This window comes from Sturnus vulgaris, chromosome 14 (assembly GCF_052056855.1).
Source record: "Sturnus vulgaris isolate bStuVul1 chromosome 14, bStuVul1.hap1, whole genome shotgun sequence".
Lineage (NCBI taxonomy): Eukaryota > Metazoa > Chordata > Aves > Passeriformes > Sturnidae > Sturnus > Sturnus vulgaris.
In genome coordinates this window covers 19,566,625-19,592,379 of record NC_142256.1, presented here as the reverse complement: position 1 = coordinate 19,592,379, position 25,755 = coordinate 19,566,625, and the positions used below count along the sequence as shown (strand labels likewise).

General features: G+C 38.6%; 1 long non-coding RNA gene across 1 annotated transcript; it reads right to left on the bottom strand.

The window, feature by feature from the left end:
* Positions 1–7,457: 7,457 nt before the first annotated feature.
* On the bottom strand, positions 7,458–23,939 carry LOC148222195 (uncharacterized). Its single transcript, XR_015806808.1, has 3 exons — positions 23,831–23,939; positions 22,784–22,856; positions 7,458–16,858 (listed from the first exon to the last, which is right to left on the bottom strand). It is a non-coding gene; the product is annotated as an uncharacterized LOC148222195 (long non-coding RNA).
* Between the last annotated feature and the right edge of the window lie 1,816 nt (positions 23,940–25,755).

The window sequence follows — 25,755 nt, the reverse complement described above, 5'->3', positions numbered from 1 at the left end:
AGGACACTGCCCACAGTATAAAATGTCTTGCCAAAATACAAGGCAAAAACTGCCCAGTCACCCATAGTCTTCTCCCCAAATCTACGGAGCAAAGGCATTTCTGGAGTAGCTTTCCTTGCTCAAGTGAAGATCAAAAGGCAGACAAAGGCAGATAAAGATTAAGAATACTCCCGAGGGAGAGACCAAAAAGTGCACTCAGCTGAATGAATAGATCTCAAAATTTAAGGTAATGACTTAAGAAGGAAAGACATTGTCCCTCAAGCTATCCATATGCAAAAGTATAAGTAAAGAAAGTTCCCACGGGAATGTCTAATTTTCAGGGTATCAGAATTCCTGCAAACCCAGGAGAAAACAATTGAATTTCAATGATAGAATTAAATATAAATACATTAAAATAAAGAACAGACATGACTAGCTCAACAAAATATTTTTTCTGAAAGAAGTCCACAGGCCCATATGGGCAATAAATCTCAATTTTTTTTCCTTCAGAATTTTTTTGCCTAATTGATTGTATAGTTTTCAGTCCACCATTATGGTCAATGGGATTCATGTCCTAAGACTGTCAACTTAGAAAAGTAAAAGACAACATCTTCATGTGATGAACGTACTATAAGCAATCACTCTAAGATAACAGCTCAGTCACATTTATTATCTCCAAAATATTACAAAGATGCAGTCTAAATTTGATTGATGTTAAAAGGAGGGAAACGTCCTTCCTCTATCAATTTTTAGGCAGTGACAATAGGGACAGCCTTTATTTACTCTTGGAATAATTGAACTTTAAAAAACTGATAAACATGATGGAGAAAATGTATTGACTTTAAATTTACCAGTATATATCACAGAGATTAGAAGAGTCTTTAAAATGATTAAGGATTGGAGCAGCTGTCACAGAAGAAGAGGCTGGGGAAGCTGGGACTTTTCAGCCTTCAGAAGAGGACAGTCACAAAGATCTTCCTCTTGAGTAAGAGTAACTAATGGAGAGGTGTCTTGGCTTGCAAAGATGGATGCAACCAAAAGTATGCATTCTATTACCGTCTGTTCAAACCAGGTAGGGCAGTGTTCTTTATCTTTTCCACAACCCATCCTTTCTCCAGAAGATATTGTCTGTTAATGGGCCCACTGCATGACTGATGAAATTACATCCTCCCATTGGGAGATGCTCTACCTAGGGGGAGGAGCCAAACCTTTCCTACCTAGATAAAAACTGAGATTTGGAACACCAAACAGCCTTTTTTCATTGGATTCCAGAGGAAAAGTGGACCTTTTCACATTATCACTGGACCTTCAGAGGAAAACTGCACCCTTCTACAGGACCACTGCTTCAACTGAACTAAATCTGTCATCCAGGAGGATGCAGCCACCATTTAATTGTGCTGTTACCAACACCCTGACTGTCAGGTTGTATTCTGATTCTATCAGTGGTTTTTTGGGTTTGTTTTTTGTAATACTGTATTTCTATTTTAATTTTTCCTTGTAAAGAACTGTTTTTCCTATTCCCATATCTTTGCCTAAGATCTCCTTAATTTCAAAATTATAATAATTTGGAAGGAGAGGGTTTACATTGTCTATTTCAAGAGAAGCTCCTGCCTTTCTTAACAAACACCTGCCTTTCAAGACAAGGGGGAAAAAAGAAGGTAACACTGGACTTTCAGTGTTGCACAGTGAGAGGACAAGAGGCAATGCGCACAAAGTAAAATACAGGAAATTCCAGTTAAACATAAGAAAACACTTTGTCACTATGAAGATATTCACTCTGGAACAAGGTGCCTAGAGAGGCTGTAGAGTCTTCATTCTTGGAAACCCTAAAAATTTAAACTGGTCATGTTCCCAAGAAGCCTGTTCTAGCTGGGTCGTCTCCAGAAGGGCCCTCTCACGGCAGGCTATCCTGTGATTCTCTGAGCTGAGACATTTGTTTCAAACCAATTACTTTCACAGCATTGTTTTATCAATGACCTATACTGTTCAGCTTTGCTACAGCTGTATTTGCATGAGTTGTCTCATAAGCAGGAAATGACTCCTAAAATCTTTCTGGTCCCACACAAATTTTTTCTGATCCATGTCCTAGAAACATTATTATGGCAAAGTTTTCAAAAGATTGACAAAAGGATGGTAGGTTTTGTTTACTTTCAGATGGTGCTTCTGAGAAGTTGGAACTATGCATGCTTCTGACTCCTTTTATTTTAGGGCAATTTCAAGTGTAATTGTTTTCTAATAAAAGTGTACTATTCATTAAAAAAATTGTTTTTCAAAAACTTAAATTTTCTCTGAGAATATTTCTGGTTGATAACTTTTATTTTAACCTGCCCTTGACATATTTTTTTTTGCTTTTGGCACTGTATTTATCTATTTTCTCTCACCTTACAGGATAAAGTCTGAATCTAACTTTCTTTGGTATATACTCATCCAGTGTCTACTGGGAAGAACCCAATACCCTAAAGTGCCTTCAGAGAAAAAAATTAATAGTGGTAACAGTGAGAAAGTTGATGCTTTACAAGTAAATTTTCCAAAATGCTGGCATTTATTTGCCAGAGATTTTGCAAGTACCAGCCCTATCTTCTGTCATATGGTATACTCTTGTGTTTAATGCAGATTCTACTGAATATTAACCTAAGTAATTATTTCTAAAGTCTTATTAAGATAAGCTATAAATTTTTATTTGTGGAGGACCTTAGAAATAGGAACAAGAACTCATTTTTCTAATTCATGGGAGAGAGGAAACAGCTCCTATTGTTCCGCAGTTCCCGGTCTGAGAGGAGGCTCTGGCCTTTTCAGAAATTTTCCTTTGCTCTTTTCTTTGCTAGCCTGTCCTCCACATACTTTCTTGGTTTTTTCTTCAACATTTCTTGGCCTGCCTGTATATTACATTAATACAATTACATGAATATAATCTGTCCTCAGGACAATGGGAGGTCACCTTACCCCTACTCTCTTAGAAAAATCCATACGAACTGGCTGAAGACAAAAATAGTCCCTGGAAGTGTGTGTCATTAATTCTTACTCAGACATGCAGACTCAACAAGAAAATGGGCCTTTTTTAAGCAGACTATGAGCTTGGATTGCTGTAATATTGCAGTATGATCAGCATATGTGCACTTCTGTCACATGTAATCTAGAGTAAAAAGCTTAGCTTATCTTTATTGCTACCTGAGGGGCTGGGTGGGTAGGGATAAAGAAAAGTGGAAAGGGTAAGAAAAGTACAGTTAAAATACAACTAATATATGGGGTAGGTTATATAGAAGGGGTTGAGACATAAAAATATATATATTTAACAATGGCAGTACATAAGTTTTGCTCAATCAACTACCTTGATTTTAATAGCAGGGTTTTTTTTTTCTGGACTCAGCATTGTTTACCATCAAGAATCTATTCAAACATCCACAGCACATGTTAAAGTACATACTAAGAACTGGCCATTTGACTCTTGTATGGCTTATTTGACTTATAAAGATGTACATGAAAACACAGAAACCTGGGGTGAAATCCAACCTTATTGATCAGGCCCTTTTAAGTCCTTTTTAAACTTGATTGGCTGACAAATTTATTTTAGGCTCCCTGGAAATGGATTAATTTTGTTCGTAGTGGTTAAAAATCAGGTAGGCTATGAAATTTCTCTGTGTACTTTGCCAATTCAATGCAAGCATTACACTGAAATTATCTTTGGGATGTCAATCCTCTTGGCAGAATTTAATAGGGATACTTGATTAATTGTACTCTACTACCTATCAATGAAAACAGCAACATTCTCATTAATTTAATAGAGAATTGAATTATGCCAACTACAATTGAGATGTCCTAGGTACCACCAAAAATTAAATACTATCTGTGTGTGGGAATCAATACTTAAAACATCACTGTCATTGGCATTAAGTGCTACCTAATGTGAATTAGAAAACTGATGGCCCAGGGTAGCTAAACACTTGAGGCTGGGACACGTGTGCTGTTCTGTCTCTGAAATGTTCAGCAGACTCAGATCAGACTCACAGCTCCCCTTAGGGACAGCAGCACTGAGCTCAGTAACATGAGCTTCCCATTCCCAGTGGGCTTCCTGCAGCCCACTGCAGTGCCAGCTTCAGCCAAATGTGCTTGAAGTGACAATACCCAGGGAGGTGCCACAGTGAGCTCTGCAGAGCTCCATGAATCACTCCTGATGGCACAGGATGTTGGTGAGAAGGGCACAAATGGAGAAGCAGGAGTCCAGGTGCTTTCTACTACTTCCATCCTTGTGGTGGAGCCCAGGGGCACTTGTTATTTATATTTGTTGGCAGGAAATTTTTTATGCTGGAAAAGAAATACTGTACTTGGAGATTTTATAATGCCAAGAAAGAAGCAAATTGAGTAAGAGAGCAGAATTAGTGTCTGGGCACTACTCTTTCATCCTCTAAAAGGTGTATGCTTGGCTGACATCTACATGATTTAAACAGTACAGATTTCAGTCTTGGATAAAAAATAAAATGGATGAATTTGTGCCCTGTCACAAGCACATATGTTCTCCCTTTAATCCGTTGTCCCCCACCAAGAGTATGATGGACATGAATCCTTATGACACACAGGAAATAAGATTAATGCTTCTAAGTGACTACAAGTTGGTTTTGGGAAGAATATATTGTTTGTTCTTCTAGGTGACACTTGATACTAAAGCTAGGTTAGCAAGAACTATGACAGGTGCTTGACCCTTTTAGATATGAGGACCCGATTTTATTTTAATTTCCAAAATAATGACTAACTTTTGGCTCTCAAAGCATATATGTGTCACAAAAAGATGAACTGAGGTCCCTTTTCAATCTCATAGTCTATGATTCTATGAATTGTGGCTTCAGAGGTTTGCCTATGAATTTTCCAGTTTGTTCATCCTGCTGGCAAGTGATATATACACAATGAGGTTTAGCTATATCAGGCATGTAGGATAAATATTATTTGACATCTTTGTATTTACTAACTACTTTGATCCTATAATTTTTTTTGTGATACAGTCTCCCGTGTAGTAGCCATGTAGCCTGAGTTTAAAGAAATTATAAAATTTGTCATTCTCCCTAAGGATTATATTCAATGCACAACTTTCTGGCAGATGACAGGTTTTACATCTGTTTGTGATAGTTTCCAGTGGTTTGGAATTTCTAGGTGATAGAGCTAGTTTACACAAAGTCCACTTGAATACACTTGAAATGAGAGAAGAGCTTTTTTTGTCATGCTGAAGCTTTCAACCCGGAATCTCAAACTACTTGTAAATGATTTACCCAATGAAAATGTAATTTAGCTTTGATTGCTAATCTCTCTGTAGGAACTAGAAGCTAATCTCCAGAATCAGAGCAGTAAACAGAGGTGAGCTGAACCTTGAAGCTGAGTGCTATGTTTCTTGCTTTTAATAACTTTTGTTTTCCAGTAAAACAGATTTGATAGAAAAGGATTGGACAGGCCCCCACTGGCTGCCTAGAGTGTCTTATAGCAATATAAGGTTTTGCATTAAAATGCTCTTTTCTTCAAGAGACAGTCTGCCAGTGGGTCTCAGTGTGACAGATATATGCACAGGCAAGAATGTCTCAGTACCGAGCTTTTGACTGCATTACCATGTTTAGTTCACTGGATGAGTAGATTTTTATTAGGAACAGGGGCCATGGATTATGCTTAGTGCTAGTGTTCATCATCGAGATGTGTCTTGTGCTGCATTCCAATGTGGGCATAGATATATCCCTCATGATTTCAGAGACTCTGAAAACCACTCCATATTTTTACCAGATATAACCTGGTTGGGGTTTTTTCTTGCTATTTTTTTACTGAAAACTGAGCTGAAAAGTCTCAATTCTTCTATCTTACAGAGCTATATAAAATATTTGCATTTTACACATAGGTATTTTTACTCACTTCTCCTCTACCTTTCTTGTTAAAAGATTATTTAAAAAAAAAAAATTATTTGGAGATTCAGACATCAGGGAATAAAGTTTTCCTTTAATTTATGGTTGCCTGCTCCCTGATTACCTCAAGGAATAACCTTGTGAAAGAGCTTTGGTTTGTTATCTGATCCAGTAGCCTTTGTGCAACTGCCAGTTGAATGATGAAAATAACATTTTGCTCATTTGGACAAGATGTTAAAACCTTGTTACCAGTGTAACAGATTTTCAGACAGAAAAAGAGGACGGCCTCTGTTTATATTTCTACCCTTTACCATGATCTCAGTTCAAGAAAGCACCTCTACAAGACAGGATATAAGGATGTGCTCAACATTAACTTTATTCTTGAAATCATACTAACACCAAAGCCTTCCAAGAGAAGAGGATATTTGTTTCATTTTTAGAAACAAATATCAGAGAGTGGAAGTGCCTGCTCTTCCATCAATTTTTAAATTTTAAAACTTTTTTTATTCAAACTACCATTAGCCTATGAGTTCAAATATTTGGCTTTCATCCTTTAACTAAAAAAAAGGCCCATTATGCCTAAAAAACCCTGAAAAAGCTCTTTAGTATCTGTGCACCCCAAAATGATGTCAGGGATTTTATATTGCCTATTATAGCAGAGCAATTAACCTCATCATTGATCCAGGACAATTATATAATTTTTTTTTAATTTATTTTACAAAAAAAAAGAAGTAAAAAGTAAAATTATGTTTGATAATGGGTATACTTGGAAGGTCTTGTAGAAGGTGTCGTAATTCCATCTATCATTCCAGAATCTAAGCTATAATGAAATGTTGAGGAAATTGAATTTGCCAATTTTAGTTGCGTGCAACTTACTTATAATTGATTTAGTGCTAATGTTGTATCTCTCATGGAGAAGGCTGAAGGGTAAAGAATTTCTTATAATTCACCAAGGCTCTTTTTCTCCAGTTTTATTGTGCATATAGTATCTTTTTAAACACAGATACTTTGATTATTACAGCTGTACGAAGAGTATTGTCCAAGTACCACATGAAATGCTGTCTTATGCCTATAGATCCCTCTTCATCAGATCTGGCTGTCAAAACTGGCCAAGTAATTGGGACAATTAAGGTGCCCCTGAGATATAATTATCCTTTATAACTTCTCTATATATTTAAGAAAAATGATGATTGGCTCACAAAAACAGGTTCCCAACGGTACAATGAGAATGAGGATGCTGGAAAAGAACAGATCAACTTTAATATCCCCCACTTAAATAGTCCCTAAAATAATTTTAGACCAAACTCTTCCTTCTGTGCCAGTAACTTACTGCACAAAGCAACATTTTAAGTATGTGTAGACAAATAAATGAGGATGATCTCTGTTCAAAGCATCCTTTGGTGTATTAGATCCTGGTAATGGCTCTCAGTTGCTAGTGTGAGGAAGATAAATGTGACAGCTGTTTTCCCATGCCCCACTGACTCACTATTCATCTAGTTAAGTACATAGTCCTCTGAGATCCTCTTCTGCCTCACAGCTCCTCTGAGGCTGAGCAGCCTTATTCCCACTGCCACAGAGCAGGAACTGCTTTAGACAAACAGAACATCTTACCCTCATTATCTGGGCAGTTAATGGAGGAGAGGCTGGATGCCTCCCCCAGGTCTGGCAGGACCAGGACCACTCACGAGGCCCCAGGGGCAGGACTGTGGCTGCCATGAAATCACCAACATCTGCAACAAGGCACAAAAATGGCCCTTGGCCACAAATGTCCAGGGCTCCTTAGACATTTCATTGTCCAGCCCAGAAATTTTATTCTTCCTCCCCTGTATATCCATCTGGTTATAAATTATAAAATTAAAATTAAAAAGTTTTACTTGTTTTTTTATGTTTATTGTTTGGTTGAATGGCAAACTGGTTGTAAAACAGCTTTTAAATACCAGTGTACTAACACAGCACTCCCTTCTCTTCAGATTTCAAAATAGAAATAGAATACTAAGGAATTAATATTTCCCTCAGACAACTGAAGTGTAGTATTTACTGTAGTTTCTAAAGAATGCATACGTTTAAAGGATAAATATGACAGGAATAGATGTATTCATGAGGAAAATTTTATACCATATTTATTTCCCTTAGACAATAACATTGTTTTTTCCACCTCCACAGCTCAATTGTATGTTTCTACAAGTCCACATTTATACAATTACATTACTGAAGAAAAAGGTGCAGAAATTATTTTAAATCCGTGTCCTTCCAGCCCAAAAATTATTTTTACACCTTTTTACTGTGGCTATCAAGTCATGAAATTCCCTGACATGAAATAAATTCTAATTTAAAACACACAGCCCTACTGAAAAAAATCAGCCTTTAAAGTCATAATAAGGTACTATCCTCTCAGAGAGGATAGATTAGAAAGAATCCGTCACAGAAAAATCAGAATTTGGTAAAATGGTTAATTTCAGTCTCCACCAGATCTAATTTGTCTTCTCTATACCCTAAATACTATAAGTGTGCAGCTTAAAGATTTCAGGAAGAATTTACTGTTGTTTAGCACCTTGCATATTCACATACCTTCATCAGAGTGTGCTAATATACAGTTTACACTGTCCCAGGTGAATGAGATGGCATTTTACATCTGTTTTGTCTGGCTGCAGCATGTATCATGAGGCAGTTGATGATCCAGCTCCAAACACATCTCTTATGTTCTAATGAGCAAGCAGAACAAGTAGCAGCGACTTCTTTCAGCCTTTCCTCATCCACTTGATTACATGGGTCTAGAATCACTACATTAAAACCACGAGGCCAAAAGGGGCTGATCATAACCTTCCATAGCCTTCCTCATAACCTCCAGTCGTTAAGCACCCAAAGGACCAAGAGATCACCCCCATTTTCCATGGCAATTTGGCCCTAAAACTCCCTGCCACCACCTATCTACCTCTACTCACTCAGAAAGCCTCAGGGGTTTTTAAGGTTTGGTTCTGGAAGACAGAAAATATTTTGTGCTTGTCCTTTGTATTTTGCTTCCTCTGTGAGTTTTCTTGGTGTCATCTCACTCACTTGCTGGCCCTGGACTGAACGGGATGCAAATATAAAAGGTACAGAAATGCAGCTGTCCACATTGGCAGGCATGGGCCACAGTGGGAAAGAGGGTTACTTGAGTAGTCAGCCAGGCTCACATTGCTAATGACAAGCAAATTTTGCTTGTCATTGTCCCCACATTAAATGTGTGTCATACAATTTACATCTGACTTAACCACTTGATTACCTAGATTACACATTAAAATGTTAAAGGAGACTCTGTCTGTGTTTAGTTCTCCTGGAGAAGCCATTCCCAAGGTAAATATGTTCAGCATATTTATCTTGTTCTGAGCCTGTAGTAGCTCTCCTATCACTTTGTCAACATAAATACCCTTGGGCAAATTTGACCCATTGTGCTGGTAATGCAATGACATAAATTGTTAAAAATATATTAAACTGCATCGGAGGACTGTGCTCATCTTCTTACAAAATATTAACTTTCCATTTGCCTGTGGGAAAAGAAACACCTCAGAGCAATTTCTTGGGTTTTATAACAAAATAGCAGCTAAAATGCTGGAATGAGATGTCCCCTGAGAAATGCTCCAAATGGCTGAGAGAAATGTCCCCCACTGGCCAGGTCCAGAGGATTTCTAGTCACATGAAAAAAAAATACTGTTGGTATGTGCCCTGTTCACCTGAACTCTGTTTTGGTTTATTTTGTACGATCTTACTTAAGTTTTGTGAGGATTATTATTCAGAGGGGTTTCTAAAGACTTTCTTATTTGTTGGCTTTTGTCAGATGTGGTGTCAGTTGGTACAAGGTGTGAGAATATGTTGACAGAGCAAGGTTTCTGATATATTAACAGTTCAATTTTCATTATATGTATTATATATAGATGAATAATTTTATATAAAGAAAGGATTTGTTCTATTCCTGTTTCCCCTTGGCAGATGTTGAAATTGAGCTGAAATAAAAAAAATAAAAAAATAAAAAAGTCAGTTCTCCTGGTTAAAAAAATTAATGGCAGCCTGAAGTCTCATGGAGACATGGATAGAGAAAAGGCAAAGGCAAGAGCTTGTGCTGCACCCAGCAGCAGGGCTCATGGAAACCCACAGCATCCCTTCTCTATATTTTCTCAACTTACAGCTACAAAAAACATTAAAACCTACTATAAGAAAGTTCAATCCTTGCTTACATTTTCATATGAACTCCATTTCTTAGCCTTTATAAGTGGTTTGAAAAATATACAAGTAATTTTGGTGGAGAGAAAATAGAAATATATGGTTTTCATTTATTAGTTATATCATCTTTCCTCATATACATATCATCTTTTCAGAATTGAGGAGCAAATACAGTGTCCAACAGATGTAGGAAAATAACAATACTAATTTAACAGAAACTGTTAGAAACCACCACTATTTGGTCTTAGCCTGTTGGAGCCGAGGATGATTCCAAAGAACACTTAAGACCAGACTTTTCATACTTTCCTTTTTGATAGTCCATGTAACATGGTTGGGCAATTCCAGCCCATTTTCTGGGCTATATAAAAGGTAGCAGCTGTATCTCCATTTGACTACATGAGTTGTTTTGAAAACTAATAATGGAAGGGTCTGTGAAGCAGAAATGCCTTTCAGGAGAATGGGAGCTCTTCACCAGACTATTGAAGAATGAGATGTCATCATAGTCACTGAAAAGGCCTAAGCAACCTTTAAATGTCCTGTATAGAATCCTGATTTCCTTGAGAGGTAACATTAGATAAACAAAGTCCCCTTCTCTCACTTGTTCAATAAGTGAGCAAACCTTTGAAAAGCCTGTACATGATGAAAGTATTCCTTGAAATCATCTCAAACAGAAGTAGCCACAAGGTAAAATTCTAACAAGAGCAAAAATTGGTCATGCACGATTACTTTCTGACACACAAAATAGCCAGCTTAGATTTTAAGTCATCATTAAATAAATGGGAACTAACAAAAAGTCCTTTTTTCTTTCTCTGTCCTTATTACTGCAGAATATGTTTTGACAATGCTTTCTTCATTAATTTTGGACCCAACTCAAGCTTGCTTTTATTCTGTATAATGATTTCCAGTAATGTAAAAAGGTTATATAGTGCTACATTTTGGATTTCACAGCATTTTACTCCTGCTTTGGTAGGCAAGTACAGGAGGGAAAGGAGAGGGGATGGGAGGTGGGTCTCAATGGGTGGCCAGAGCAGCTCCTGTGCAGCAACATGGAAGGAATGCTGTACAGAGGCTCGGCTCACCTCACTCTAGCTGTCATTGGTGGACAGCTAAACTGGACACAAACTATAGATATGTCTTTACTCATTATTATTAATAAGAATAGACTGCATTCTGATTAACTCTGCTAATACTAACCCTAGAATTACAGCTTCCTCTGGCATAAGGTCAGTGAAGCTCTTGCAGAATGTTATCTGATATGACTGAAGATTTCTGAGTTGTCTCCTATTCAGGAAACCATTCCTGATGGAGGGCAGCTCACTCTGCTGCTTACCAGAAAATACACAAAACTTTTGGAAACAATGCAGCTAAAGAAAGCCTGTAGGACTACTTCTTTTACTTTCAGTCCTGGCACTTCTGCTCCATTTTAGGGGTGTGTGAATAAGAGTAAATGAGGTGCATGGTAGGAAAAGAAAAATGTTGATAAAGGAGTTGTTACATCGTATGCAGGCCATCAGCACGGTACTAAGTGTTTTAGTGAGCATCTGTTCCTCCCTCCTGTTATCAGCCGTCAGTTAATCTGTCCTATCTACATCAGAGTCCCATGGCCCCACTGTTATCCCTGTTCCCACAGGAGCTGCATCCTCCCCTTCCTGAACAGTCAGCCACTGCCTCCCAAAGTCATTCCCTTTGCAGTTAATTACCCCACTCCTCGGGTGGAGAGGAAAAAGAAAGAAGATTCTACTGAAAATGAGAAAAAAACCCAACAAAGTTCCAGAAATATAATCTGTATGATTCAACGGTCAAAGGGAATGGAGATCTATGCTGATCTGTAAATGTTAAATGACTGGGGTATTCATCAAAAATGCAAGTTTGTCATTCTCATCTGAGATTGACCATAGAGCAATAAATGCACAGAACAATACAACATCTTATACTCTTAAAATTACAAAATAAGTCTGAGTTCTGATTTGACTCTGCTCCTTTTGATCTGAGACTAGTAGTTTACACTTCACTAAAGTCTCTGAAAATGCCAGATGAGGTCTAAAATGGAAGTACTACAATTTCGGGCTGACGCAGCTATCAATCCTGCCATTCTCTGCATTAAGTATTTCGAAAGTGCATCTTCACCCTCAAATTAGAACAGAGAAAGACTCAAATAATGGTTATTTCAGCCACTTAATATTAATTTTGTGTTGTTATTACATGTTTGGCTGAAAAAAGAGGTGTTTATGGGAGACAAATTGCCTTTCCCTAGGCTGCTGCTCAGTTGTGGTGTCACTGAGCCCATCAGATGCATAGGTTCAGAGGGGAGGCAGGTCAAAGAAGCAAAGTTGGATAATTCCTTTTCTGCATCCATGACAGGGAGTGAGCTATTTAACCAGCAGGTGTGAATGCAGCAAGCAAGGAGAAGGACAAGGAAAGAAGGACAAACACTGACTAAGTCACAATTTGTCCATGGGTCTGGCCCCTCACTCTGGCCCAAAGCAGCCAGGTGTGAGCCAGCAGCTTTAACTGCAGGGGCAGGGAAGTGCTGGAATGCATCCCACCCACCTTTCCTTCCCACTGCAAGGGGAATTCTAATCCTGAGAGTAAGAATAGCTACGAGGCTGTGGATCGAAGTCGAGTGGCAAACCCAGAAACAGATTCCATTCCCAGCGTGACACTAATGGAATATCTCAGTGGTGGTGAGTGGTTGTTTGAGAGCTGGTGTATGAAAGAGCACAGATATAAATGATAGTTATGCACTGCAAGCTCCGAGGAAAGTGACAAGTGCACTGCAGTTCCTGTTATGATGATTAGCTATGAATGGAAAACACAGGTCAGTTTGGATGCTTTTTGCTTGCTAAAAGAAATCCCTGGGGGCCTAAGGAGGGGGGAAAGGAGTGTGTCCAATATTTCATTCTTTTTGTTTTTATTTAAAGCCAAAAATGCCACAATATGAGATGTCAACTGGGCAAGTAAGCTTTTTGGGTCAGACCCCATTGCTGGCTTGATGGGACAGAACATTGACGGGGCCTTGGTACTGGTCACTGGGACATGAAGAAGAAGTAAGATCTTTCCAGGGGGCTGCAAGGCCAGGCGTGGGGTTGTCTTACCCTTGTTAAAGAGCTCTGTTTAAGGCGACCATCTCTAGTCAAGACAAAGCCCCCAGTGGCTCATTAACTTATTTGAAATGGAAGTCACAGTTGTGCCAAGCCTTTTGTCTAACTTGACTTATTTGCAGTCTCCTGCCTGTGATTATATTTTGTACTCCTGCTTTACAGCCACGGGATTCCCTGGGCAGGATGCAGTGTTCCAATGCACCTTTTTCATAAGGCCATTGGCAGTCTTTGAATGCAGACTCTAAAAAACGTACTGGTAGAGCTCACCAGATTTCAAGGTGATCTAAGGTATTCCGGGCTATAAAATGAGAGTGTCTTTGCCTTAATCTTAGTAAGTAAATCGTCAATGAGATGAAGGCAATATTCTTTTTTATAGTGAATTACTATAAATGTGATTTTTCACTTCTTAGACGATCACCATACAGGTCAAATAATAGATGATCTAGTAAACCTAATTTATTCTCTCTCTTTTTCTCTCCTCCCTTCATCACTAGGAGTTAAAATTTCTCAAGACAATTATATATACAATTGCATTCTGCCATGGTTTGCTATATTTTGCTTCACCTTTGGATAAAGATAGAATTTTTTGCTGCCCAAGGAGGAACTCAGTCATTTCATAGCCATAACTTCTATTATCTTCCTGCCTGGAGAGCTTAGATCTATTCAACTGTGAAATAGCTTGTCCCTGTATTATGCAACCCTGGTAATTCTCTGTTTGGCATTACTCATAGATGCCCAGGGTGGAAGCATCAACTGCAGGAAAAGAGGATGGGAAGTCGAATGCAGCACCAGAACTTTGCAATCAGAGGCATGAGGAAAAAAACAAAGATATTCATGTATCTTAGAAAAATATGGAATAAAAAAAACTGAAAAATTATCTCTGAAAACAGACTGTCTTTCAATAGAGGGTGAGATATTTCTGAAGAGTAAATGCCATCTCTTTGCGGAATTTTCCATTACACAACTGAGAATTTCATGACAGAGAATTTTTATGCACTGTCTAGACTCAGTAAGATGCCTAGTTTGTATATATACTTATGTACACACTCACACATTATGGAGAGGTCAGAAGAGATGCCACAATTGATGGTTGGTGAAATATACAGCTAAAGCTGTACTAAAATCAATTTTCTTCAAACTTCAATGAATTCAGACTGAATTTAGTATCAAACTGACAATCTAACATTTTAGAAGAAAATTTAATTCTGGCTTTGTTTTTGGCAAATAACTCAGTGACTTCCATAGGAAATTTCCTCCTCCTGCTCTTGCTTATATCTACAGGTTGGATTAAATCTTTCAAAATGTGTGGGTTTAATTTTTATTTAAGATTGTTTCCAGCCAAAGACAACTGTAGGTTATCACAAAAAAAAATCTAGTATTCTGTGTTTCAGGATTTGGAGGTATTGCAGTGTTTTGGGGCAGGCTATGCATAAATGTTTCTGTGTGGATGACAGGTTGATCACATGGCAGAGTGAGGCAGCAACTGTTTTGTACAGCCTGAGCAACAGCTGGGTTTGACCTTGACAAGAGATTAAAGAAGTAGGGTTTTGAGTTAATGTGGCAGCTGCATAAAGTTTGGAGCTGTAAACAGAAAAATCAGCCTCTCTGGATTCTCTGCTCAAAATGATGGAATCTTGTATATTTTTAATAAATAAGCAGAAAAGCAACAGTTCTACTGGCTTTTTTTTCCCCCTGCTGAATCAGAATATCCCAAAACCATTAAATATTGATTCTGCTACTTGGGTCAAAAGAGATACTACAGTCCATATCCTCCCAGGCATTCTCCAGCTAAAATATTATCTGCTCCTCCTGCTCTGCTGTTGATATAATACCCCCAGTCTAATATTATCTTGAACATAGTCCAATTTTGACATTTTAAATGTGAACAGATTTACATTTTGGTTTTCAGAACAGTTTCTAGTGAACCACACAAAGATTAATCAGTAAGTCTGCTCCATTCTCCATCTACTTTTTTTTTACCTTATTCCAAACCAGCTTTTTAGGTCAGGACAGAAGATAAACAGAAAAGAGAATGTATGTTGGTGTTTGGAGTGACTAGAAGATGAAAAATGGGCATGGTTTTGTATCAATTGATGAAAATTTCGATGAAAATGTAAATAGCAGAGACTTTAAGAGATGCGTGAAGCAAAGGCAGATGGGTATTTGTGTGGAGCCCGCAGCTAAGATAAATTCCACTTTTTTAAGGGGAAATACCTCTGTGATTCCTTCCCCACTTCCTTCCTGGACATCAACTGGGCATTCACAACTGCAAAAGGTCTGGTGGACCTATCCAGAACTCCAAGTCCTTCCTGATTTTTATCGAGTTCTTTTGCAAGAGCAATACATTCTTTAAGATTGTTTGAATGTCAGATGGTGTTGTCTCAGGTGGTTCTGTAGAAAATTTTATTATTTACAATATTTTTCTATTCCTACAATAATTCAGTTACAGATTGTTTTGACTGTCTTTTTGCTAAAATACTGAGAGCACTGTAGCAGGTAAAATACAAATTTGACAGGTAAAAACAGTTTAAAAGCATATGGTTTGCCTATGCTGTATCACACAATGTCGTTCTCAATTATAGACACCGAATCCAAATACTTTGAAAGATTTTGAAGGTGTTTGACAGTTTAGAAACATTCATCCACATAAAAGTAGCATAATATTTGAAAATTACTGATGAAGACCAATATGGAAATAACTGGTCCTGATTATTTTTGTCAGTGAACTTTGGGAATGTGATGGATGAACTTGACTCCTTCGCCACAGTAGTGTAGATTGATAGAGGCTCCAAAGGATGCAAGTGCCTGAGCTGAAAATGGACCAATAAATTTTCTCTAGGAAAGAATACACCACAAATTAGTGTGCTAAATATCAGTAGTGAAATTGTAATTGATTGAGTTGGTGAATATTTAAGTGCGAGTAAAAGAACCAGTTGCCTCCTGGGAGAAGATTTCCACTTCACACAACAAACAAATATTTCTACATCAATCTTCCCCATCATCAAGAAGGTTGTGCCACAGCACCTCAACACAAACATCCTCCTCTTAGTTATATTTTAGACCTGAAATACTGAGAGAAAAAAAAAAAGGTGTAGTAGGAAGGGTGGAAGAACTGTGACATCTCCCCTCATTACAAATTAGGTAGTGAGATACTTTGACATGGAAAATCGACTTTGTGCCATCTGCAAAGTCATAATCTTACTCTTAATGCTTTGGTAGTCTAATTAATGTAAATGCACAATTCTGAATAATTGCTTTGGGGTCATCTTAATTAGAACTTCCATCTTTTAATTGGCAAAGAGATTAATTAAGATATACCCTCAACTATCCACTAAATCCCATCCCTTATATGTTGTGAAGAATTTTTCCATCTCAACACTAGTGCAGGTCAAGAATAGTAATCCTACCTCACTCTTCCTCTGTGCCAGGTACAAAGGAAAATATTCCTCTCACATGCATGCTAAATCACTTGGAAACACTGGCATCTGGCTCCCTGCATTTCCTGTGTGTGGATGAGCTACGGGAGAAACAGCTGTCACCACTAAAACTTCCTCTGGAAGTCCAGAGGGAAATAAAAGGGCAGAGCAGAGAGAGCTCCAAGCTGGAAGGACCCAAACAGAGACCAGCCCACTCAGAGGAGCACTGGACATGTCCAAGCCTTGGCAGCTGCTTGGTAGCCTGAGGAAGAGGAGCCAGGGTGGGAAATTCCTGGGAAGGAAAAAAGTGGAGAAAGACCTTAAAACCTTGATAGTGTGAGAGGTTTTAATGCACAACTTTCTTGTATCCAGAATGTATGATTTCTCATTAATTTCACAATCTCAACACTAGAAACAAGTTAAAGTACAAACTGCAATGGGTTTTCAGGGGAAATTAAGTGAGAACTGGGGAAAAAAAATGGAAAGTGGCATTTCCAGCCAAGTGCCTCTGGCAGGTGTAAAGATTTCTGAGCTATTTACAGCTACCCCCTGGTTCTGCTGTTCAGTTTATTTCATCAGATGGGGTCCAATAGACCTCTTAGTTCAAAGTAAATTTTATCAGCTTCTCAGTCTGCCCAGAACTTTTCCAGTCTGTGAAGAGAGGCAGACGTCTGCAAAAATTGAGTTTTCTTGATTAAAAAAAAAAAAAAATCTTAACTACCAACCTATGCCAAATCAATTCCTTCTACACTACCAGACATGTAAAGACTGTTCAGGATAGTCTGGGGTCAGAGTGATTAATAGTTAAAGTGCTCGTGAAGCAAAAAGACTAGTTAGCAGATTTATTGCCAAATCAGGTACTTCTTACTTAAAGCGTTAAACGAAAAGTCAACATTTCCCCTAGAAATTGGGATTCTGTCTTGTCCATTCAAAGTTAGATGCCTGGGGGTGCTGAGTTATATCGTAACAAATGGTGTCTGTCCAAATCCCAGATACTCTCCTGGAGACATGGAGCTGCGACCCCACCAGAGCTCCACTGCCTTAGAGAAAGCCAGGAATGCAGATCAGCTGAGACTACCACGGCAAGTTATAGCTTAAGTATTTTCCTCAGAGGAAAACATTTAAATACCTATCCCATATACTGGTACAACCTGTTGGGAGGGCAGCAGTGATATAAACATGTTCATCTTCTTTATTTTTTATCAAAAAGAACATATTTTTACCACAGCTACATATAAAAATTAGATAAATTAGAAAATGGAGTTGAGGGGATTTTTGTAACAGATTCAAGCTTCAAACAGCTCAGAAACTGCATGTCTAATAAGGCTTTTTTTTTCCTAACAAAACTGTCTATGCCTTGCCATGAACTCATGCACCTCTTCATAGTGTTTCCTTCAAATATAAGTTTAGAAATAGAAAACATACTACACCACCACCACTACCGTGGAAAGTGTGCTGCTTCAACCTGTGAAGCTGGGCACAGAGTAATAATAACACTGTATAGCATAGAAATACTGCATAAATACTGCACCTGTATATTAATAAAAATATATTTGCCTCCAAAATTATTTCACTGATCCAGCAAAGCCATGTTTATTACTATACCAAAGGCAGATCAGAATGTGAATAACCTCAGTTTTTCTCGAAAAAAACCCCAAAACAAACATTTTCTCACACTCTGAAAATCAAGAGATAAGGCAGTTCAATGTGAGGGATATGACCCAGCTGGCTTTTCCATTTTTTTCCATGATGAAATGTTGCTAACTGTCTGGGTGTCAACAAATGAAAACAACTATGTGAATGTCTTTGAAGAAAACCCTGCTGGTTGAAGGAAATCATCAGTCTGCACAACAGGCAGGGTCAGAAACTGGACCTCCTCAATTCCATGGTTTGGAATTTATTTATTTTCAGTGGGTTTGCAAATGATGGTCCAGCACAGTTCTTGTAATAACTCTTACAACAGCTCTGAGTTAAAACTGGAGGGCATAACCACCATCAGTGATGAAAGGTGATGGAATGAAATGTCAGCACATTTCCCGACAAAACAAAGCCTCATGGGGGTCGCACTTGACCGTTGTTAACAAACGATAATGTTATTGTGTAGGCAATGTGCTTGTAAACCTACAGCCGAATGAGTCTGTAATGCAGACTTGAGAAAAGCTGGAGAGAGAGAAAAAAAACCACGAGAGCACTTTACAGCCTGGCAGACCAACATAAAGAGGCAGAATCTGAGAGCAAAGACAATACTTCTTGTTTGATTCCTTCAGAATTCAGGGAAATAGGCCCGTGTTCTCTGAAAATAACAGGTCTGCTTCAAAGCGCTACTGGTTTTTCACACATATTGCTTCTAAACAGAAAACTCTGCAAAGTCCTGAACGTGTGGCTGAATGCTCAGATCAAAGGAGCAATTGTTACTTTCAAGTTGCTTTGTCACCTAAGTGACATCACTGAGACCAGGGCCATTGAAGGATCTTGGCATCAGGGACCTCCCACAGGTCCTGTGAAGAAATCAAAGCACTTGTCCAAGGAAGAATTTTATAACATTTCCCTTTCTGAAGTGAAGACCTCCCTGCTGACCTTTTAGCAGTTCGTATTAATTCCAGCATTGTTGTAACACATGCATTTGCCCTCAGGGGAAAGAAGGTGCTTTCATGGAACATTTCCAAACAGAGACTCTAAATACAAATGGATTGGGGTTGGGAGTGAAAGCCATGCATTAGAAACCTGCTCATCTACAACCCTTCCTCTCCTCTGGGCAGAAATACCCCTTCTCTGACAGGGTCCTCAACGCCCTAAATCCTGTGGGGCTGTGTCAGAATGTCAGAGCTGTGAGCCACAGCAAAGTGTGTGCCACACACCAGCCTGACCCAGCAGGGCGCTGAGGAATTGTACTGCTGTCCTGGAGTGATGCAGCACATAATAAAACCAAGACAGGTACTGAAGAAAAATTACTCTTATGAAATATGTCAGGACTTCTTTTGGAAATTCTTTAGTTCCTTACCAAATGGAAAACATGTCAAAACTAGAAGAGATATAAGCAGCAATTTTAAAAATTACCATTTTTCTCTTTAATAAAGTTATTGCCTATCTTTACTTTTATATGGGTATACATTTTTATGTCAGCTCTTGTCTGTATTACCGGCTCTGGATAAATAAGTGACAGATATGTGACAATTTAATATAAAATTGACATCTTCGTATAGACTACTTTCCTTGATATCACATAATTCTTAGTCTTTATTGTAGATCGATCATCTCCTGCCTAATCTTCATTAAAAATAATTCTGAATATTATTCTACCATCTTGCCTACAAGAGAAGCAGAGCAAGGCTGAAATTAATTTGAGACCCACAGTCTAAGACATGCCTTTAGCATCAGCCAGGAGTTAATAGCACTTCTGTGCTGCTAGGGATGACTTCTGAGCTACTTGCCAAGGAATGTGGGAAAACAGCAAAAATATATCTCAGTCTGTGCCTGTCAGGACAGGAGAGGATGTTGGGATGGTTGCTTCCCTGTCCCCAGAACCGAGGCCCCCCCTATACAGGAGTGTACAGGAGCTACTCAGCACCTCCCAGTAGGCACAGCTGAGCTCTGGGCATCCTGTTTAGACACTCTGCTCAAGAAACTGCAAGGAAACCACCTCAAAAATGCACCATTTGAGGAGCTCTCAAGATCTGACTCCATCCATCTCTCTTTTTTTTTATTCCCTGCTGTTTAGAAGCAGAAATTCAGATTCTCCTCCTGCCAGGACTGCTTTTCTTTATTTTGGTCAGAACTGAAAGCTAATTATTTCCTACTTCAAGAGCAATAGAGTGTTTATTGGAATGCTCCCTACAAACCTATCAGAAATGTTATAGCTCAGTAATAAATGAGCTTCCAATTAATTAAATTTAACTCTTCATACAAACAGATCACTCCAGAAACTGTTTCTTTTTTTCCTTCGTCTGTATTAACATGAGTTGCTACAAAGCAAGAAGGAGGCATTCACTGGGATTTTATATAAAATTCCATGATTGCAGAATGCTGTACTCATGGTAAAATTCATCCTTACTGAAGTAATGTTTAAAACTAAATAGATGTATTATTAGTTTCACTCTTAAAATGTAATTTCTTTGAGTACAGACTTTGCACTCCCTTTTTTTTTTTTTAATTTAAGTATTCTAAAATTGGCAGTATAAAATTGGAGCTTCCATCATTTTTAATAGAATTTTTGATAGCATTTATCTCTAATTGCCTTTAAATTATATTTTAGAGAAGAACTTTCATTCTTGATCAAGACAATGTGAACTACAACAATAATTATTTGCATGTCAGAAGGAAAAAAGTACTATTTTGTTTTTTGCAAGTGTTACTACTGGGAAGAAAGGACTGGTTTCAAACTATCCAACTATTTGAGAGAGTTTTTACTACAGGGGCATTGCTGTGAAAAAAATTGAAATGAACACTTCTCTGCTTTACATGGCTAAACATTCCTTCCATTAGCAAAGAATAAAAATTAGGCTGCAAGACCCTCCAAAGAAAACTGTTCTAAGTGCACTCATTCCACTACAGAGCTAAGGAACAAGCTTTAAACTTACCAAGTGCTCCAATGAATGCCCCTTTGGTGTCTCTGTGGTACCAAGTCCCCGGGGAAGGTGTGAAAGAGAATGGAACTCTTGGGGTTTGCTGCAGGGCATGAGCTGCAGCTTGGCCAATGTGCTGTGTGGCCATGCCCCCTCAGCTGGGAAAGGCACTTTATTGTAACCCTTGTGTGTGGGTGCTCGTATGTCAAAAGAGAGGGCTCAGGCAGACATTCCTGGATCATCCACGCTTCAGGGCTCTTGGTTGCTAGAAACTGGTGGCCTAAGTTTTCATATAGGGTGTAAGAATCTTGTGTAAGAGAGAAGCTTCTACTGAGCTTCTGATGAATGGAGGCACCTTGCAAATGGTGAAGGAAAGAAGAAAAAATATTCCCTTTCCAGCTAAGAACAATGTGTGGTACAGACCAAAGACAAAATGAAGGACAGATGTACGGGTGTAGATGTGGGTTGTGGGGAAGTGTTATCCTGAGATTCGGGATAGTGGCAATGCTGATTAGTGCAACATCCCTGCCTCAGGCCACAACAACAACTTGGGACATAATTTTGGATTCATAAGCTAGGGAAAAGTTCAAATAGTCATCGAAAGAGCTCATGATGGAAATAAGGAATGAAATGTATGTGTGAGAAGAGTTTAGAGAGACTTACAAATTAAATGGGGGGATGGGGGGGAGGGAGGAAACATTCCTATCACTCAAACTAAAAACGTATGACTCTAGTGTAACAGTTCTCACAACTGAATCCTGAGGTCCCATCAGTGCACACCCAGATAGCAAAGCTGCCTTTTAGGATAACACCACCTCCAAATTCATCAAGGAATCAATACCAAATGGGCAGGGAACCAAAACTCCATCCCTTTTGTCTTTCCTGGGCCAGTGAAGCACTGACAGAACTGCAGCCTGTGATCTTTGAGTGAGGAAAAGGGAGGAGGCTGGACAGAAAGGCTGACCCATGGCAGGAGAAGCAAACACTCCCTCATGGTGCTGGCCTGTGGAGCCCCAGGACTGCAGGAGCAGGTGCTTCCCACGCTTGCCTGTGGGAACTGTGATGCTGAACACACCCAGCATTTTGCACAGAACAGCCAAATCCATGGTCTGAGGCACCAGCACCTGCATTTTACCTTCACAGTTTGTGTGACTTTTAAGCTGAAGTTCCTGAATGGAAAATCATTGGTAAAGCGTTTTCATCCTGAGCCTGTGTCAGCATCTGCTTTGACATGGAAAGTTACAAAGGCTGAGGGGGTCTGCCTAAAAACTTTGGTGTGCCTGTCTTTATCTTCTTTCATAGCAAACCCACATTGTGCTCAAGTCTCAGCAGCTGGCCGATTTTTGTTCTTTCCAAAAAGTGTTGGTTTCTCCATCTGAAAGAGTGTGCATGGCCCTTGCTTTGAAGCTTATCCATGGTACAAAATCACTTTTATTGAAATCTCTCAATAGGGTACTGACTTGCCTCATCAAATGTTCTTTAGTAGTATTCTTCATGATTTTCATCCCCTATAATTTATAATGGAGAACATAATTCAGAGCAAAAATTAATAACAGCAGCCCCTGTAGATAGTGTGGTCAAACTGATCCAGATTTTTTTAATGGGCCTCTCATCTGACTTACCATTGTGCCTGATTGCCTTCCTGTCATTCTTACCTGTGGCCTCTGCTGCCTGTCCAGCTGGGAAATTTCATCTGTTGAGAGTGGCAGAGTGGGAAGGACAAATCTCCTGCTTAAATTCAATAAGAACAAAAGAGCATCAAAACTAAGAACTGGATGTAAAATTTAATCCAGGGTTTTAAGCATGTATTCTGTCTATAGTTTGGTAAAGATAATAGTTGTTGATTACTTGAAGTTTTACTAATGTTTGAATAATATGGGGAAAATTACTGGATTGCTTTCTGAGATGAAAACTGAGTCATTTTGTGGGCATGTTCATATACTTACTGTACTTGCTTTCCGTGATCATGCCAGGTAAAAGTAGGATTGTATAAATATTTATGCAGAATATTGCTTAAAGAGGCACACCCAGAGCATTACACAAGCATTTATATCTACACAAGTTCAGGGGATACTCATCCCATTAAAGGCAGTTGCTTGTGAGACAAAAGAGGAGGTTTAGTCTCTACAATTCTTCAGGTCTCCATTATCCAGGTGTTTCTTCAGTTCAAAACGCACAGTTAGCAGGAGTGATTATACTGTTGTCACAGAATGTATTAGGCATACAGAGATATTAGTCATACAAGATATAGAGCCCTTTATTAAAAGATGTTAGTGGGCAACTAAGTTTTATGGATTTTAAAATTTTTATTTTCTTAATAAAGGTGACTTTGAAATGCCTGATACTGTTAGAAGTTATGGCTTAGCTGTGATGCAGTCATACCAGCCAGGCCATAATGCAGAATGACATTTGGGTTAGCAAAGAGCTGGTACTGCACTAATTGTCCATATAGATTTTTATTGAATAAGCTCCATTTCAGTGTCTATATATATTGACACCAACTATTTTAACTTCAAATGTTCTGTCCAGAAGAATACAAATGCTGATGATATTTAATATGACATTTTAAAGAAAAAAGGCAGCCATGCTGGGCAGAAGTGATGGGTTAGGAGAAGGATACCGGAGCAACACAATTAGTTAAAGGTTAAAAATAAGAGCCACTTTGTAATACATGCATGCAGAATAACAGGGATGCTTGTTACCTTCTGACTTACTGGATTCATAGATTCTACAAATTATAAGGCTTAATGTAAGGCATAAATCAGATGGTCTTGCTGCGCTGATTTTTGTTTGCATTACAACATGTCCCTAAGAAAAAAAAGCCAAACAAAAAACTTTATTCTTCCTTTGTTGCAAAGTCATTAAGAAGTCTAGAAAAGGCTGCCAGTAATATTTAATATGAAAGATATTGCCTCTTTTCCTCTGTTTCTCTCTCCCCTTACCTTACCCTACCTCAGCTATATGGAAGGCACGAGAGTTTGCAATTCTCTCCCAGGTATCAAAGGAGAGCTCCCCCATCTAGGAAAGGGCAGTGCTGAGCATGATTCAGCTGGGAAGGAAACATCCTCTGTGCCATCATCAAATGATGAAAGCTGTGGCTCTGGATTTTACTGGTCTTTGAATCTCCTGCTTTCAATCCTTTTGAGGGAAAGGCCTGGTGTATTTCAGGCATGTCCTTTTGAGCTATAAAGGCTGTAGATGACTTTCATGCTGCACAAGTTTTGTGTGACTTAAATTCACTGCCTTGAATGTCTAGGAAGGGAATGCTTGGGACTAGAAATTAAACTGATGCAAAGAGTCCAGCTAGATAATAACTGTGTAGGGCTTCAAACCTCCAGAGTGTACTTAGAAGCATCTTACAATGGACCACTATCTTTTAATCACTTTCACTTTGTCCCTTGTGCAGCCCAACAATTAAAAAGTAGGTTATTATCCCTCTCAGAAACATATCAGGGGTAGCAGGAAGAGATACTCTTATGTAGCAGAATGAATGGATAGAGTAGGATAAAACAGAAACCCATCTCAATGCTGCTTTTCAGGTCTTAATGAATGTCAATGGAGATTCTGGGGACTTGGCAATGTTTTATTCTGAAGGTCAGCATGCAAGCTACTGGGTGATCTTTCTGTTTAATTCATTTGGATACTTTGCAGATCTGTTGTGGTACTGAGGCTAGAAAAAGATGAAATATGTAAAAACAAATGGCATATAATCTAAAGTTATGCAACAGTGGCTGATTTCAAGGTCAGCCCAGTTGTGTTACCTCTAGACTGCCTTCCTTGCTCCTAAACCATTTCAATGCCACTGTGAAGACCAACAGAAAGGTCTGACTTGCCTTGCAATAAGGCTGCACCAATCAAAGTTATGTTTAATTAAAATAAACCTGGGATGACTAGAAATAACTATAGCATTTCACTTTGTTGTGTGGAATTGATTGCAGGTATTTGAAAAAAGTATTCTTGATAACAAATATTAAAGAGAGATTACTAAGGAAGCAGATGTAAATGCTACTTCATTGCTTTCTTAAGCCTTGGTAGTGAAAAGTCAACAACTAATACAAGTAGAACTAAAACAAGGGAGTCATAATTATTAAAAGAGTGGCAGAAAAGCAGTCCCTTCTCAGCGGGTGCCCAATGTCAATGATTCAGCCTTTGAACATAAAACACAGAGTAAATGGGGTGGTAAACAACTGACACACAAAGAACACAACAGGCAAAGGCCAAGGTGTCCCTGACCCAGATGGAGATGCATGTGCACAACAATGTGGCCCATAGCATTCCAGCACAGTTCTATATGTTTCATCGATTAGAATAAAAAGACAAAAAAACCTTAAGGCTTGTGATCCTGAGTATTTTAGTGTTTCAGACTAGAAACATTCTTATTTGAAGGGGCACTCTGCTGCAACACCTCTGCTTTTGTGATACTTCACCCAGTACTACTTAGATGTCATAAAATAATTTTGTTTTCTCGAAATATTTTTCAGAGATTCAGCTTGAAACTGCAAGCTGATATTCAGATATTTTTTTCCTCTAGAATGTGGCAGTTATGATGAAGCAGAGTTTATTCTGTGTTCTGTTGATCACCATAGTAACCTGTGCTCTCTGTATTTAATAGGGAACAAAAAGTTAT